This window comes from Syngnathus scovelli, chromosome 14, assembly GCF_024217435.2.
Source record: "Syngnathus scovelli strain Florida chromosome 14, RoL_Ssco_1.2, whole genome shotgun sequence".
NCBI classification, from domain to species: domain Eukaryota; kingdom Metazoa; phylum Chordata; class Actinopteri; order Syngnathiformes; family Syngnathidae; genus Syngnathus; species Syngnathus scovelli.
In genome coordinates, this window is record NC_090860.1 from 1,752,116 (window position 1) to 1,767,315 (window position 15,200).

At 44.7% G+C, this 15,200-nt stretch overlaps 4 non-coding genes across 4 annotated transcripts; 3 read left to right on the forward strand and 1 right to left on the reverse strand.

Annotated features, from left to right (window-relative positions):
* Window positions 1–298: 298 nt before the first annotated feature.
* Window positions 299–371, reverse strand: trnat-agu (transfer RNA threonine (anticodon AGU)). The gene has a single exon. It is a non-coding gene; the product is annotated as a tRNA-Thr (tRNA).
* A 751-nt stretch (window positions 372–1,122) lies between these two features.
* On the forward strand, window positions 1,123–1,195 carry trnak-cuu (transfer RNA lysine (anticodon CUU)). Its single transcript has one exon. It is a non-coding gene; the product is annotated as a tRNA-Lys (tRNA).
* A 7,514-nt stretch (window positions 1,196–8,709) lies between these two features.
* Window positions 8,710–8,821, forward strand: LOC125981582 (U5 spliceosomal RNA). Its single transcript, XR_007486070.1, has one exon. It is a non-coding gene; the product is annotated as a U5 spliceosomal RNA (small nuclear RNA).
* A 5,699-nt stretch (window positions 8,822–14,520) lies between these two features.
* Window positions 14,521–14,632, forward strand: LOC125981577 (U5 spliceosomal RNA). The gene has a single exon (XR_007486066.1). It is a non-coding gene; the product is annotated as a U5 spliceosomal RNA (small nuclear RNA).
* The last annotated feature ends 568 nt before the right edge of the window (window positions 14,633–15,200 follow it).

The window sequence follows — 15,200 nt, forward strand, 5'->3', positions numbered from 1 at the left end:
AGGTAGGGCTAGATTTAGGGTTGGAATATATATAAATCATGCACCGTGTGAGGATCAAACTCTCGACTTTCAGATTACGACACTGACGCGCTACCGCCTGCGCCAACGAGAATTTGTGGCACCTGTCTTAAAATTCTATTTTACTGTAAAATTGATTCAACCACCGGCCATTTCCATCAAACTGAACTTCATCAAAACAAAAAGGTACTTCTGTCTGACCATTCTCAAAGTTGGGTTTCCAACTGGGGCTAGGGTTTCCAACAAGGGCTCGAGTTAGGGTTAGGACTAAATAAAACATAGCCCCGTGTGAGGGTTGAACTCACGACTTTCAGTTTACTAGACTGACGCGCTACCGCCTGCGCTACCGAGGCCATGAATAGTTGGTTTTACAAAGCTATTTTACTGTAAAATTGATTCAACCACTGGCCATTTCAATTAAACTCAACTTCACAGACAGTAAACCTTATTCTATGTATTATTTATTATTCTTTTCTATACTGTCAGAAATGTTTTGGTTTCTGATTTCTTTTTTGTTGTGCTGACTCCCCCCCAATCTCCATTTTCAGTGCAACAAAGTGACAAAAACCAAAAGAAAAAATGCTTTCTCTATTGCACACTAGAGCCAGCATTTCCAACTAGGGCTAGGGTTTCCAACTAGGGTTCCAACTCCGGGTAGGGTTTCAAACTAGGAATTCCAACTGGGGCAAGGGTTTCCAATTAGGGTTTCCAACTCGGGCTGGGGTTTCCAACTAGAGACAACATTGGACAGCTGCCACTTGTTGGGAACCTTTAAATGTTTAGTCTTATCAACGAATGTGTTTCAGAGGCCAGATTTAAAACGTGGCTTCTGGTTTTCGTGAACCAAACCCATTAAAAAAAAGTGAAATAATGAAACAGTTCTTAATAGGAGAAGCCTGGTTAGCTCAGGTGGTAGAGCATGCAAGTCTTAATCTCAGGGTTGTGGGTTCTATCCCCATATTGGGCAGCCCACACTTGTCGGGAACCTTTGATTCTTTAGTCTTATCAATAGATGTGTTTCAGAGGCCACACTTAAAACATTTCTCTATTTCCCCTAACCCATTCAAAAAAAATGAAAAAATGAAACAATTCCAAGGTCGAAAAGCCTGGTTAGCTCAGTGGAGAGAACATGAGACTCTTAAACTCAGGGCCGTGGGTTCGGTTCCCACATTGGGCATCCTTGCTTGTTGGGAACCGTTAAACAGTCTTATCAAGGCCACACTGAAAACATGGAGTATTTCACATGGCGATGTGGCCTAATGGATAAGGCACCTGACTTCGGATCAGACGATCCCTTTCATAGTCAATTTAACGTGTCATGCTTTGAAATCAAAAACTTGACTTCAGTCTGAACCAACTCTTGACTGATTGATTGAACTTTATTCATCCCACAGCAGGAAAATTCACTTGTCACAGCAGCGCATATCAGTGCAATAATAATACGAGTGCAAGAATAAAAGAAGTGCCAGAATTACAAAAAAGGGTAAATAACAGACAAGGATAAACACAAGTGCTGCTAGTAGAGACGAAACACATTCATTTTATCAGGCGGCATGCATGTTGTAAAGTCTGACAGCAGAGGGAATGAAGGACCTGAGGAACCGTTCCTTCCTACACCGAGGGTGCAAAAGTCTGCCGCTAAAGGAGCTACTCAGGAACCGCACACTCTCATGGAGGTGGTGAGAGGTGTTGTCCATGATGGATTTAAGCTTAATCAACGTCCTCCTCTCACCCACAACCTCAATGGAGTCCAGGGGACAGCCCAGAACAGAGCTCACTCTTCTGAGCATCTTATTCAGTCCCCCCCTGTCCCGGTCACTACTGCCCCCACCCCAGCAGACCACAGCGTAGATGATGGCCGAGGCCACCATAGAGTCATAGAAGGTCCGGAGGAGAGCCCTGCACACACCGAAGGACCTCAGTCTCCTCAGCAGATGGAGGCGACTCTGGCCCTTTTTGTACAGGATATGGGTGTGATCAGTCCAGTCCAGTCCAGTTTGTTGTTAAGGCGAACACCCAGGAATTTGTAGTTCTCCACTACCTCACTGTCCGATCCCTGGATGTTCATTGGAGTGAAGATGGGTGCTGTCCTCCCGAAGCTCACAATCAACCCCTTCGTCTTGCTGGTGTTGTTCACCTGATGCTGGTTGAGCTCACACCAGCTGACAAAGTCTTTGATGACCAACCTATATTCCAGATCGTTCCCCTCTGCGACATTTCAAACAATGGCCATGTCGTCGGAGAACTTCTGGATGTGGCAGTGTGCGGTGTCGTGGGTAAAGTCTGACGTGAACAGGGTGAAAAGGAAAGGAGCACCCTACCCTGGGGGACACCAGTGCTGCAGTGCACCACGTCGGACTCACTGCGATGTAACCTCACAAACTGCGGCCGGTCGGTGAGGAAGTCCGTTGTCCATGCAGTCAGGCACTGGTCCACACCCGCCTTCTCCATCTTCACCCTAAGCAGTGACGGCTGGATGGTGTTAAAAGCGCTGAAGAAAACAAAGAACATGATCTTCCCAGTGCTCCTGTTGTCCTCCAGGTGAAGCAGTGTTCTGTGCAGTAAATAAATCAATGCATTGTCCACCCCAACACCAGGCAGGTAAGCAAACTGCAGGGGGTCCAGCTGCACTCCCACTAGTGAACGCAGGTGACCCAGGATGATCCTCTTCATAGTCTTCATCAGGTGGGAAGTCAAGGCAATAGGCCTGAAGTGGTTAGGCTCCTTGGGGCATGGCACCTTTGGTACAGGGACCACGCAGGAGGTCTTCCACAGTACTGGGACCTTGTTCAGGCTCAGGCTTAGGTTGAACAGGTACCTGACCACACCACTCAGCTGGTCCGCACAATCCCTGAGCAGTCTCGGCCAGATGCCGTCTGGGCCCGGGGTCTTCCCTGCTTTGATCTTTCTGAAGTGAACCTGAAGATCTGTAAAGAAGAGGGGGATGTCGGAAGACCGGGGTGATGGAGTGGAGACAGGAGACAGAAGAGTGACTCCGGGGGAGGGGGTTGGTGAGCTGGCGGGGGGGGCTGGAGTGTCGAAGGTGGCAGAAAAAGATGCGGAGCGAGGTGAAGGGGTGGGGGGGAGGCGGAATCAAATCTGTTGAAGAACAGATTGAGTTCATGCACCTGTTGGATTTTGTCCACAATTTAGGGAGCGCACTATCTGCGCCTCACGGCAAAAGTCATTGCCAATCACCAGTTATCCAATTTACTCACTGTGTGCTCGTTTGATTTCTTCAGATTTAGGAAAATGCTAAGACACTGAAGCAGAAATTAGACTTACACAGGTTGGTTGAGTTCAATCACAATTCTTGTTCAGAAAGCTCTGTCTTCAGGAAAGTACAATACAGCGCTGGGCCTTTCAAGAGCGCAAAGTCTCCATTCAGAAAAGGCCACGTTCAAGGTTCTTTGGTCAGCTTATATTCAGTCGGCCAGTGTGGGCCGAGTTTGATGGGTGATGAGTCTTTGGGGTGGGGCAAGTTCACAGGAGAGTTTGATTCCATGGGAGTGGGTGCTGGTTCGGTGAGAGCTGGTTCCGTGGGGTTGGGTGCTGATTATGGGAGATTCGATTTGTGGGGGCTGTTGTTGTCCTTTCCGTCTTTCAGCCTTGACGATCGTCTTTGGCTTGGCTGTCTCCCTCTGGCACCTGCTGGTTTTATCTCCAAGTGACCTTCCTGTAAACATTCTTGCACATATACTGTTCCACCTCATCCATTCATCATTCTTTCAATTTTGTCATTTTGTACGGAATTATGTGAGCTTTTGGCTGTGACATCATCTACCTATTTATTAATGTTCCCTGACCATGCAAAGTTTGTACTCACCACTTACCATGTTTTTGTTTGTTTGTTCTTTTGATCTCCATGTACTTGCTTACGTCATCATATTCTTAGTTTAATCATGCTTTCAACCATATCTTTTCTTTGTTAGGCAAAATATTTCCCTCTGTCCAGAACGTTCAGTAGTAATCGAAAACTGGTGTCTAGAATTAGTCAAAACATAAGATACAATCAAGTACTGAACATTTTTAGACGACTTTGGCAGTGTCCGTGATTTAGAAAATCATCAGGCATGCATTGAACAGTTCCTTAAGGGTCATTAAGCTATTCAGGCAATATATCAAAAAACATTTGTTATTTCAAAGTGCTCAGAAATATATATATATATCAGAACATAAAGTTATAAAAACCTTTCTCATTACCACTTATCAAAAATGTCTAGTTATGTCTTCTTTATTGATTTGGTGTGTAGGTATAATTATATGTTTAAAATGTTTTCTTTTATTTATTTAATATGTGAATATACTTGTCTGCTTATGTACTTTATTCAATGAGGTTTGAGCCAGGGCTGTGGACTCGGTCGGATTTTTGCACCGAGTCCGGCCTCTTGACCACCGAGTCCGAGTCCGGGTCCTAGTCCGGCTGTCAATTTTTTCCGTTAATTCATGTGACTGCTTCGTCTTTAGTCAAGGCTAATTTAGATAAAAATCTATCAGAACGAACGCAACTGCTTTCACACTGGCTGGTTCAGCTTATATAGGATCCCTTGCTGAGAGGGCGGACGTAAAAGTGAGGCGACGTTCCAATCGGACGTCGGATCGATAACATTTTCCCTGCCCCACCGGAGTTGTGCTAGTTCATAACGTAGATCACTCGAGGCATAGACATAAATGTACGGTTGACAATTTAACCGATAGAAGTGGATACATTGGAACATAACCTACACTCTAATATATTATTTGACATGGTATTAAATGCGTGGCTTTACAAAAATGGTCATTGAAGCCCACCCTTAGCCCTGAGTGCCATTGGCATGAGGCAAAACGCTTGAAAACACTCTTGCCCAATTAAATAACCATTCTGAAACACGGGACATGTAAGATAATATTTTTTAATCATTAATTACACCATTATAGCTCAGACATTTATCTAAACACAAATAATTAGTGACGACCCCACAACTATCGAAACACATCAATGATATAAGATGGGTGACATAATCGTCCTTGACATTGGTACATAATGTAAACATTAGCCTAAGTGCAACTCAACGTGGCCGCATTGATCGTAAGCAGGGCTGTGGACAGTATTCCTACTCGCATTCTGAGCAGCATGATGAAAATAAAATTGAACGTGATTTTTTTATTGTCGGACTCGGTGAACTCGGTCAAAATCAGCACCGAGTCTGAGTCCGAGTCCGGCAAAAATGACAGAGTCCGACCGAGTCCGAGTCCCCGAGTCAGAGTCCAAGTCCAGGAATATAGGTACGTTTTGTGTGCCAAATCTTCATTACAGCCAATAGCAGATTTCTGATTAAAGGTACAAAAAGAAAAGCAATGACTATGTGTGTCCGCTGGTTCTTCTCTGCAACACAGGAAGTTTGCATTCACTACAGTTGTGCCCATCGGCAAAAGGCAGCCCCCAACTACCACATGAGTAGCCGACAGGCCTGTTCTAAAACAACTCACTGATGAGGACGTATTATTTTCAAGGAATGTTCTAGAAGTAATCGTTGTTAAAAAAAAAAAAAAACACATGATGGTGGTTCTTGGAGATCACTGTTTATATATACACACACAAATATATATATTGAGTCTAGGGAGACAAATACACCGCAAACTGTGGGTAGGTGTCAGGTGATGAGCCACAGAAAAAAATCACAGTTGCCACAGAAAGATGACAAGCCTCATTTTGAAGCAGAGCTAAACATCAGGGATGAGAACGGCAAATGAAAAAAAACACTGATATATTGATCAAAACCAGAGCACATTTCTTGGCTTGCTTATCCGAGTCGACAGCATAGACATGGAGACTTTCAAGGCAAGTTACCCCAAGTTGCGCAGCGGTCTGGGTTAGCTACAACAACCATACACCATAAAGGTCAAGCCAGGTGCCGTGCCATATTCAGTAAAAAAACCCAGGAGGATTCCACTACCACTGGTGGGTGAAGTCAAGAGAGAGCTCCAGCGCATGGAAGCTCTGGGCGTCATTAGTCGGGTGAAGGAGCCAACTGATTGGTGTGCCGGCATGGTGGTCGTGCCCCAAAAGGACAAAAGACAGCTGCGATTGTGTGTGGATTTAACCGGTTTGAATGTGTATATGTTTCTCAAAGAAAAAAACTGCTGGGTCTGGGACATGGACCAGGCAGCAGCATTTGAAGACCTAAAGAAAGCTCTGTCCTCTCCTCCGGTGCTGGCTATGTATGACCCGGGCAGAGACACCAAAGTATCTGCTGATGCATCATCGTATGGGTTGGGGGGCGTAATTCTTCAGAAATGAGGGGAAGGATGGAAGCCTGTGTCTTACGCATCACGGTCACTCACTCCAACTGAGCAACGATACACACAGGTGGAGAAGGAAGCTCTGGGCCTCACATGGGCCTCACATGGGCTTGTGAACGGTTTCGGGATTTCCTCATTGGAAAGGAGTTTTGCCTGGAGACCGACCATAAACCCCTTCTCATCCTGCTTGGAGCCCAAGCACTGGATCTTTTGCCACAGAGAATCCAGGGTTTCAGGATGAGGGTGATGCGCTACTCATACTCCATCGTGCACGTACCAGGAAAGTCGCTTTGGACAGCAGACACACTTTCACGTGCAACCTGTAAAATGACGCATATCCACTGATGACCAGGAGCTGATGGAGAGCACAAACATATTTGTGGACTGTGTCACTGAGAGTCTACCTGTCAGCTCATCATATACAGAAAACCTGAAAGAGCAGTTGAAAGCCGACAGTGTCTGCTCGCGTGTCATGACCATGTGCATGGAAGGATGGCCAGCACATGCAAAACAGGAACCAGCGCTGAAAAATGACTGGCCGGAGCGAGCCACATTAACAGTGAAAGATGCTAAAGGACACACGACTGGTAATATCTTCCGCAATGAGGAACGACGTGCTGTTAAAATTACACGAAGGACACTTAGGTGTCCTGGAATGTAAATCACGTGCACGTCAATCTGTGTGGTGGCCGGGACTCAGCCAGCAAGTGAACAAAATGGTACTGAACTGCAGGACATGCATACAAGAGCGACACAACCCAAAAGAGGCACTCGTGCCATCAGGGTGCCCTGAAAGACCTTGGCAAAAGTTAGGAACAGACCTTTCTACACAAGAGGCAGAATAATCCTCTAAGGCAGTGGTTCTTAACCTTTTTGGAGGTACCGAACCCCATCAGGTCCATATGTGCATTCAACAAACCCCTCTTTGGGGGGCGGGTTAAACGAACCCCATCAGTTTCATGTGCACATTCACCGAACCCCTCTATATAGGGGGGGATGACATACCAGCAAATCAGTGTGACTTCTGCTGTTGCCTTTGCAAGAACAGTTCAGATATGCGTTTTCACGAATTTACACGATATTCAGGTGTGTTCAGCCATCCGTGGGCGGGGGGGGGGGGGGGGGGGGGGTGAGCGGGGCGGGGGCGGGGCAATGACATACCAGCTCTGCCGAACCCCTGTAGCCGACTCACTAGGGTTCGATCGAACCCAGGTTAAGAACCACTGCTCTAAGGTCTGACGAGACAAAGGCAGTCTACCCTATGATCCCTGGAAAAAGGGAGATGTGGTATTATCGTATGTTGAAACTATAATATTATATAGTTTGTTATTGGAGGTCTCAAATAATGTTGACAGTTGGGGGCTCTGTGGTGCGCCAGGGGCATTGTACTGCTATGTAAGACATGAGTGGGGACAAAATAAAAAGTTGCTGAATAAAGAAGTTGCATTCGCGTTCATCTCTACTCCGTATAAACACAACAGTCGTGGACTGCGTTCGCGCTCTCCCCTGGTCTTTCTGATTAAAACAAAAATCACACGCAGTCGTACGCACATGGAGTTTAGGTCTGCGGTGCTGTGACACACTGAATGCTTTTGAGCATGTTATTAACTGTACTATGGAACTGTGCATTTGCTTGCTAAACTGTATTAACCAAATTAGTCAATGCAAAATAATATGGAATTACCACGTTCCTGACTCGTCATATGATATGAACGTATCAAAACCTTTTTGTCGGCTGTAGGTCTGTCTTTTTAAGAATACGCCCGATTGTTGTTCCTCATACATCTCAGTATGGATTTCTAGAAAACAACATTTACTTTCTAAAGTAAATTGACAGATTTATATTCAAATGTCAAATATCGAACGCCACCATCACAGTGGAGGTAAATTACACTCCAAACCATGCCAGCAACGAGAAAAGCCTCAATTATTTGCGACACGAGAGATATAGAGCACTTCTGAAATTTGAGAAATCATTTGAGAAATTACGATCGTATTTTGTTTCCCGATTTGAATAAAGTTATGAAATCACACGTTTTCAAATAAAACACAGAGATGGGATCATTTCCCATTCTCTCATACCAAAAGTACACGTACCAAGACATACAACTGTTTTTACCTTCAATACTCATAATAGACGCCCAATCGATAGGTGACGCTGTTTGAAAGAAGGTTTGATCAGGTACCTACAATCCTGTGCGCCAAAGATGTTTAAAGTAAAAAAGACATTAATGAAAACAAAATACTTGTTTAAACCTTCTATTTAGGTTGAGTCCTTGTAAGTATAATAAATCTATCAACGTCTATTGTTTGTATTAGAAGGACTGGTTGCTGCAATTTGAGTGTGAGACTGCCTGTGAATTTGGTGAGACCAGCAGTGACGTGGCCCGTTTTGACCCAGATTATCAGATCTCTCTTTCTTTTCAGATGGAATAAATCTTTCGCCTTTTACTAAAGATTTCCGTGGGGAGGAACACTAAGAGTCTATCTCTACCCATTCTCACCAACGGCATATATGCTTCCCCTTTCAGCAGTCTCTATCCAAATACACAGTGTAGATACCTATTAAAATGGTAGACCCGATGAACATGAAAGGCAAAGATGGATAATTCGCCAAGAACTTTCCAGGGTCATCATATGTACAACGGCTGCACCGAAAGAGTTGGGCCAGAATAGAGCGGAACTCATGCAGAAGTGCATGAACACCACCTTGCTGAAAGAATAAAACCAACACAATGCATGAATTCACGACAAATGACATACCAGCAAATCGGTGTGACTTCTGCTATTGCCTTTGCGAGACCAGTTCAGATATGCTTTATCACGAATTTATAAATCTGGTGTGTTCGGACCTCCGCAGTGGAGGCTCTGCTGAACCCCTGAGACCGACTCACCGAACCCCTAGAGTTTGACCAAATCCAGGTTAAGAACCACTGGTTTAGAGGCAGTCATTTCTGCAAAAGGAGGATCTACTAAATATTGCTGTCATTTTTCTGTTGGAGTTTCCAAATGTATGCACCTGCCTACTTTTGTTTAAATAATGATTGCACACTGTCTGCAAATCCTATAAACTTCATTTCACTTCTCAAATATCTGTGTTGATCACTGCCATCATCCGCCATGCATGGATTCGGGCCATCTGATTCGTTCCTTTGCCCCCCCATACACACAGGAATTGGTTAGGACTTGATTAGTAAATGCTAGGAATCGTTTTGCCTGTCTGTTCAGAGCAAGAAACAAGCCACTAGCCCCACGGGAAGTTGTCATTTTCTGTAAGCTTGTGTGTATGTAAATTTGTCATGGTCCAACGTAAGACTGTTTAGGGTGAATAAAAAATAACTGCAACAAGTTTATTCTGCTATTAACCAGATTCAAACTGGGGTTGCAGCCGCCTCATTGCTATATTATGGCCAATATGCAGTTGCATGTTTAGGGTCTTTTCTCTAGGAACTTCAGCCACGACACCCAGGCAGACCATGAAAGAATGTCGATGTTAAAATGTTGGTTGAACTATCCAATAACTACGCAGATCCGATGATTCCTAAGACTTGAGATCAGACAAAATTGGAAAGACTAATTTTTGACAGTGTCTGTGAGTTACTTCAACCCAAAAGTTTACATAAATTACACATAGCTAATGTTGACCACAAAATGGTATGTGAGCTGGCCAGGAGTCCTGGAATCTTTTGATTTGTAGACAGATGCGTTATCCATTGCTCCACGAGCCCCACAGGAATATGTGGCTTATAAACTTGTGTGTAACACTTTTGCAAAAATGAAAAACAAAAAAAAAATGGGTGACATTATTTGAATATGCCATGATGCTTTATCCATTGCGCCATTTGCCCTACAAGTTAAGGCTATCGACCGCAAACGTGAGGAAAATCGTCATTGTCCAAAAGATGGCTGTTCAGCAATAGTGAGCAAGGGACAAATTCCACATAGTTATTTGAGTATGCCATGACCCTGATTCGAACCAGGGTTGTTGCTGCAGCCACAACGCCGAGTACTAACCACTATATGATCATGGCCAATATGTGCAACTTATTTAACGCTACTGCATACAGGCCATGATCGTGTAGTGGTTAATGGTTGTGTTCCATTCGAATCCGGGTTATGGTATAATCAAATTACTTTGATGAATTTGTCTGCTGGTCACTGTTGCTAAACAGCCTTCCTTTGGACAATGACAGTTTTCCACACAAGTTTACAGTCGATACAGTCTTGTAGGGTGAGTGGCGCAATGGATGACACATGACGGCAGATTCAAGTGATGAGAATCGAAACAACAGATTCAAGAGACCCAAGGTAAATGAACACAACCCGTTTCGTTTCAATTGACAGCCCATGTGACATGCACCTCAGATGAAATGGGGCTAGTTGATCAACAGCAATGTTTTAACGAAGGGATCATCTGGGAGTTAAACCCGAGACCTCTCACACCCAAAGCAAGATTCATACCCCTAGACCACTGGTGTCAAACTCGAGGCCCGGGGGCCAGTTATGGCCCACCGTATCATTTTCTGTGGCCCGCAACGACAAATTGTGCATTAAATCTATGTCATACTAACATTGCAAATTGTCGGAACTTTTAAGAATCTTCTTAAAATTATTTTTGAAATATGTGAAAAGTTTCCACGAGTCTGATTTGAAAAAGCAATTATTTGTCAGTTTGTTTTGTAGCTTATACTGTATATAATATGAGGCGTTTATTTATTTGGGTTGACAGTCATAATGGCCCGTCGAGGGAAACTTTGACTACAATGTGGCCCGCGACAAAAATGAGTTTGACACCCATGCCCTAGACCAACGAGCCTCAAAGAAAGCTTGCAGACCATGGTACATTCTGTGTAACATTGGCCTGTCATATGAGAAAGGACTCATATGTGAGGTTGCTGTTTGTGGACTTCAGCTCTGCCTTCAACACCATTGTGCCGCAGCGACTCATCTGCAAACTCGACGAGCTGGGCCTCAGTACCTCCCTCTGCAACTGGATACTGGACTTCCTCTGTCAGAGGCCTCAGGTGGTGCGTGTTGGCGACAAAATCTCCGCCAGCATCACGCTGAGCACGGGGGCCCCCCAGGGCTGCGTGCTCAGTCCATTGCTCTTCACCCTGCTGACGCATGACTGCACTGCGACCTACAGCGACAAGCACATAGTGAAGTTTGCTGACGACACGACTCTGGTGGGTCTCATCACGAAAGGCGACGAGACTCGGTACAGGTCGGAAGTTGACCTTCTGACCACGTGGTGCAGGGACAACAACCTCCTGCTGAACGTCAATAAGACCAAGGAAATCATTGTTGACTTCCGGAAGGGTCACACAACACACCTGCCGCTGATCATCGACGGTGCTGTGGTGGAGAGGGTGAGCTGCACCAAGTTCCTGGGGGTGCACATCAGTGAGGACCTCTCCTGGTCCGCAAACACCTCGTCACTGGCAAAGAAAGCTCAGCGCCGCCTGTACTTCCTGCGGAAGCTCAGGCGTGCATGTGCTCCTCAGGCAGTCCTGTCTACAATTCTACCATGGCACCATTGAGAGCGTCCTCACCAGTTGCATCACTGTCTGGGGTGGTAACTGCACTGAACAGAACTTGAAGGCCCTGCAGCGCATAGTGAATACGGCTGGTAAGACTATTGGTGCTTCGCTCCCCTCCCTGAAGGACATTTACACCTCCCATCTCACCCGCAAGGCAACCTCGATTGCCAGAGATGTGAGTCACCCGGCTCACTCTTTGTTTGACCTTCTGCCCTCTGGGAAGAGGTACAGGAGCCTGCGCTCCCGCACCACCAGACTCGCCAACAGCTTCTTTCTCCAGGCTGTTAGGGCCCTGAACTCGCTACCCCCTTCTGCGTAGCGTGCGGCACTGTTGCGCTATTTTCGGGAATGTCTGCTGTACGCGCACTTGCTCCTTTTTTTTCTGCTCCTCTTATTTATTTATTTATTTATTTATTTATTTATTTATTTATTGTTGTGTTATTTATTAATTATTTATTCAGCACGCTTTTGTTATACTTGTTTACTTGTTTGTCTGTTGTGAGCCATGTCTTGTCACCGTGGGATAGGGGGGAACGAAATTTCGGTTTCTTTGTGTGTCTTTGGCATGTGGAGAAATTGACAATAAAGCTGACTTTGACTTTGACTTTGACTTTGACTCCACACAACGATAGACAACAGTGTTTCAAAGAAGAGCTCGTCCGGGAGTTTAACCCGGGCAATCAAAGAACCCTAGGCGAGAATCATTCCCCTGCACCAATGAGCCCCATAGTAGACCAGCTGACCCCATTACATTCCAGCAGAATTTCAAAGATTCTCCCAGAAGGTAAACTTAAAAACACATGGAAGAACACACACAGGTGAAAAAAATGTTTCCTGCTCAGCTTGTGGCCAAAGATTCTCAGAGAAAGGAAGCTTGAAAAGACACACAACAACCCACACTGGTAAGAACCCTTTTTCCTGCTCAGTTTGTGGCCAAAGATTCTCTCAGAAGGTAAATTTAGAAACACATGCAAGAACACACACAGGTGAAAAGCCTTTTTCTTAGTCAGTTTGTGGCCAAAGATTCTCAGAGATGGGAAACTTCAAAAGACACACAAGAACCCACACTGGTGAGAAAAACCTTTTGCCTGCTCAGTTTGTGGTCAAAGATTCTCAGAGAAGCGACAGTTCAAAACACATACACAGGTGAGAACCCTCTTTCCTGTTTAGTTTGTGGCAAATATTCTCTCAAAGCAAGCCTTCGACGAGGATGGGATTTGAACCCATGCGTGCAGAGCACAACGGATTAGCAAGCCATCGCCTTAACCTCTCGGCCACCTCGTCTTGTGTTGATAAGTCATGTTACGTATGTTGTGCCAAGATACTTTGGATGTGAATGAACGACGAGGATGTGATATGAAATGATGAGTGGAGAGCACAATGGAGTAGCAACCCATCGCCTAAATATTTCAGCCATCGCATCTCATGCATGAGTTGAATAGGCGACGTGATATGGTATGTACGGTGTAGTATAAGCCGCAAGGTAAAATGATACGATACTTTAGATGTGTAACGAAGAAAAGGTAAGCCACAAAATAAGTGACACTGTAAACAAAGCAAAACGTTTTTTCAATGTTGTCTCACCCCAAATCTTTGGGATCATCGGATCTGCACAGTTGGATAGTTCCACCGACATTTTAACATCAACATTCTTTCATGGGTGTCTTGGCTGAAGATCCTAAAGAAAAGACCCTAAACTTATTGTATGCGATTGCATATTGGTCATGATCGTATAGTGTTGTGGCCGTAGCATCACCGGAACGAATCTGGGTCATGGCGTCAGTAAATTACCTTGCTGAATTTGTCCGTTGTTCACTGTTGCCAAACAGCCTTCTGTTGAACGCAGGCTTCCAGACATTACGTCCACCTATGTTTTAACATCAACTTTATTTCATAAAGTTCTTCCAAATTCATCTTGGTGAAACTCCCTCCCTCAGGTGTTCCCATCTTTTTTTAGGCCTGGCTGCCACGAGGCAGCGGTAGAAACAAAATATGACCCTGAAAGGACACGCCCAAACCGGCTATGATATTAATCAGAATTCGTTCATCACTAAAATGCAGTCCTCAGGTCCATGTCATATTCGCTACCAATCGGAATGTAACGGACAGATTTATATTCAAATGTCAAATCTCGAACGCCACCGTCGCAGTGGAGGTGAATTACACTCCAAATTCACCTCCACTGCAACGACAAAAGCCTCAATTATTTGCGACACGAGAGATATAGAGCACTTCTGAAATTTGAGAAATCATTTGAGAAATTACGATCGTATTTTCTTTCCCGATTTGTGTCGTTATGAAATCACATGTTTTCAAATAAAACACAGAGATGGGATCATTTCCCATTCTCTGATATCAAAAGTACACGTACCAAGACATACAACTGTTTTTACCTTCAATACTCAAAATAGACGCCCAATCGCTGTTTGAAAGAATGTGTTCGATCAGGTACCTACAATCCTGTGCGCCAACAATGTTTTAAGTAAAAAAGACATTAATGAACACAAAATACTCGTTCGTTTAAACCTTCTATTTAGGTTGAGGCCTTCTAAGTATAGTAAATCTATGAACGTCTATTGTTTGTATTAGAAGGAATGGTTGCTGCAATTTGAGTGTGAGACCGCCTGTGAATTTGGTGAGACCAGCAGTGGGGTGGCCCGTTTTCACCCAGATTATCAGCTCACTCTTTTTTCTCTTCAGATCGAATAAATCGTTCGCCTTTTACTAAAGATTTCCGTGGGGAGGAACAATAAGAGTCTATCTCTAGCCATTCTCACCAACGGTTTGTTAGAATAGGCCTCTTTGGCACATGTGTTTAGCTGGGTAGCTTGAGCTATGCCGTTATATCGCTGCAACCCTTCTCTTGCTTTATTAGCTTTCTCTTCTCTATGACACCCTTTGCACATATGTAGAATTCGCTCTCAGTTAAGACTACAAGGTCACACGTTATCATACAGATTAGGCAGAGTCGCCTCCTTGCAGGAAGGCGGCCCAGAGTAGTATAAGAGCAGGAAGCTTGGCGCTGAGAGAGGGACCTTCTTTCGCATCTGGCAGAAAGGGCTCCACAGCTGTGCATCGATCATTCTGGCATACATTAAAGAGTTAAACTGTGAAGGCTGCCTCTTGGTAATTGCTGTTAGCATATCGAGCATTAAAGATAAAGAACCGGGAACAAACCTAACAGGTTACAGTACGGAACAGAGTGCTGCTCTTCTGGGCACTAATAAATCGGCAAGCTTGTCTGCTGACTTATTTGTTCACTCTTCTTCACCCGCAGTAATGCATGTAGTTCACGAGGCATATATGTGTCCCCTTTCAGCAGTCTCTATCCAAATACACAGTGTAAGTGTATTACAAGGG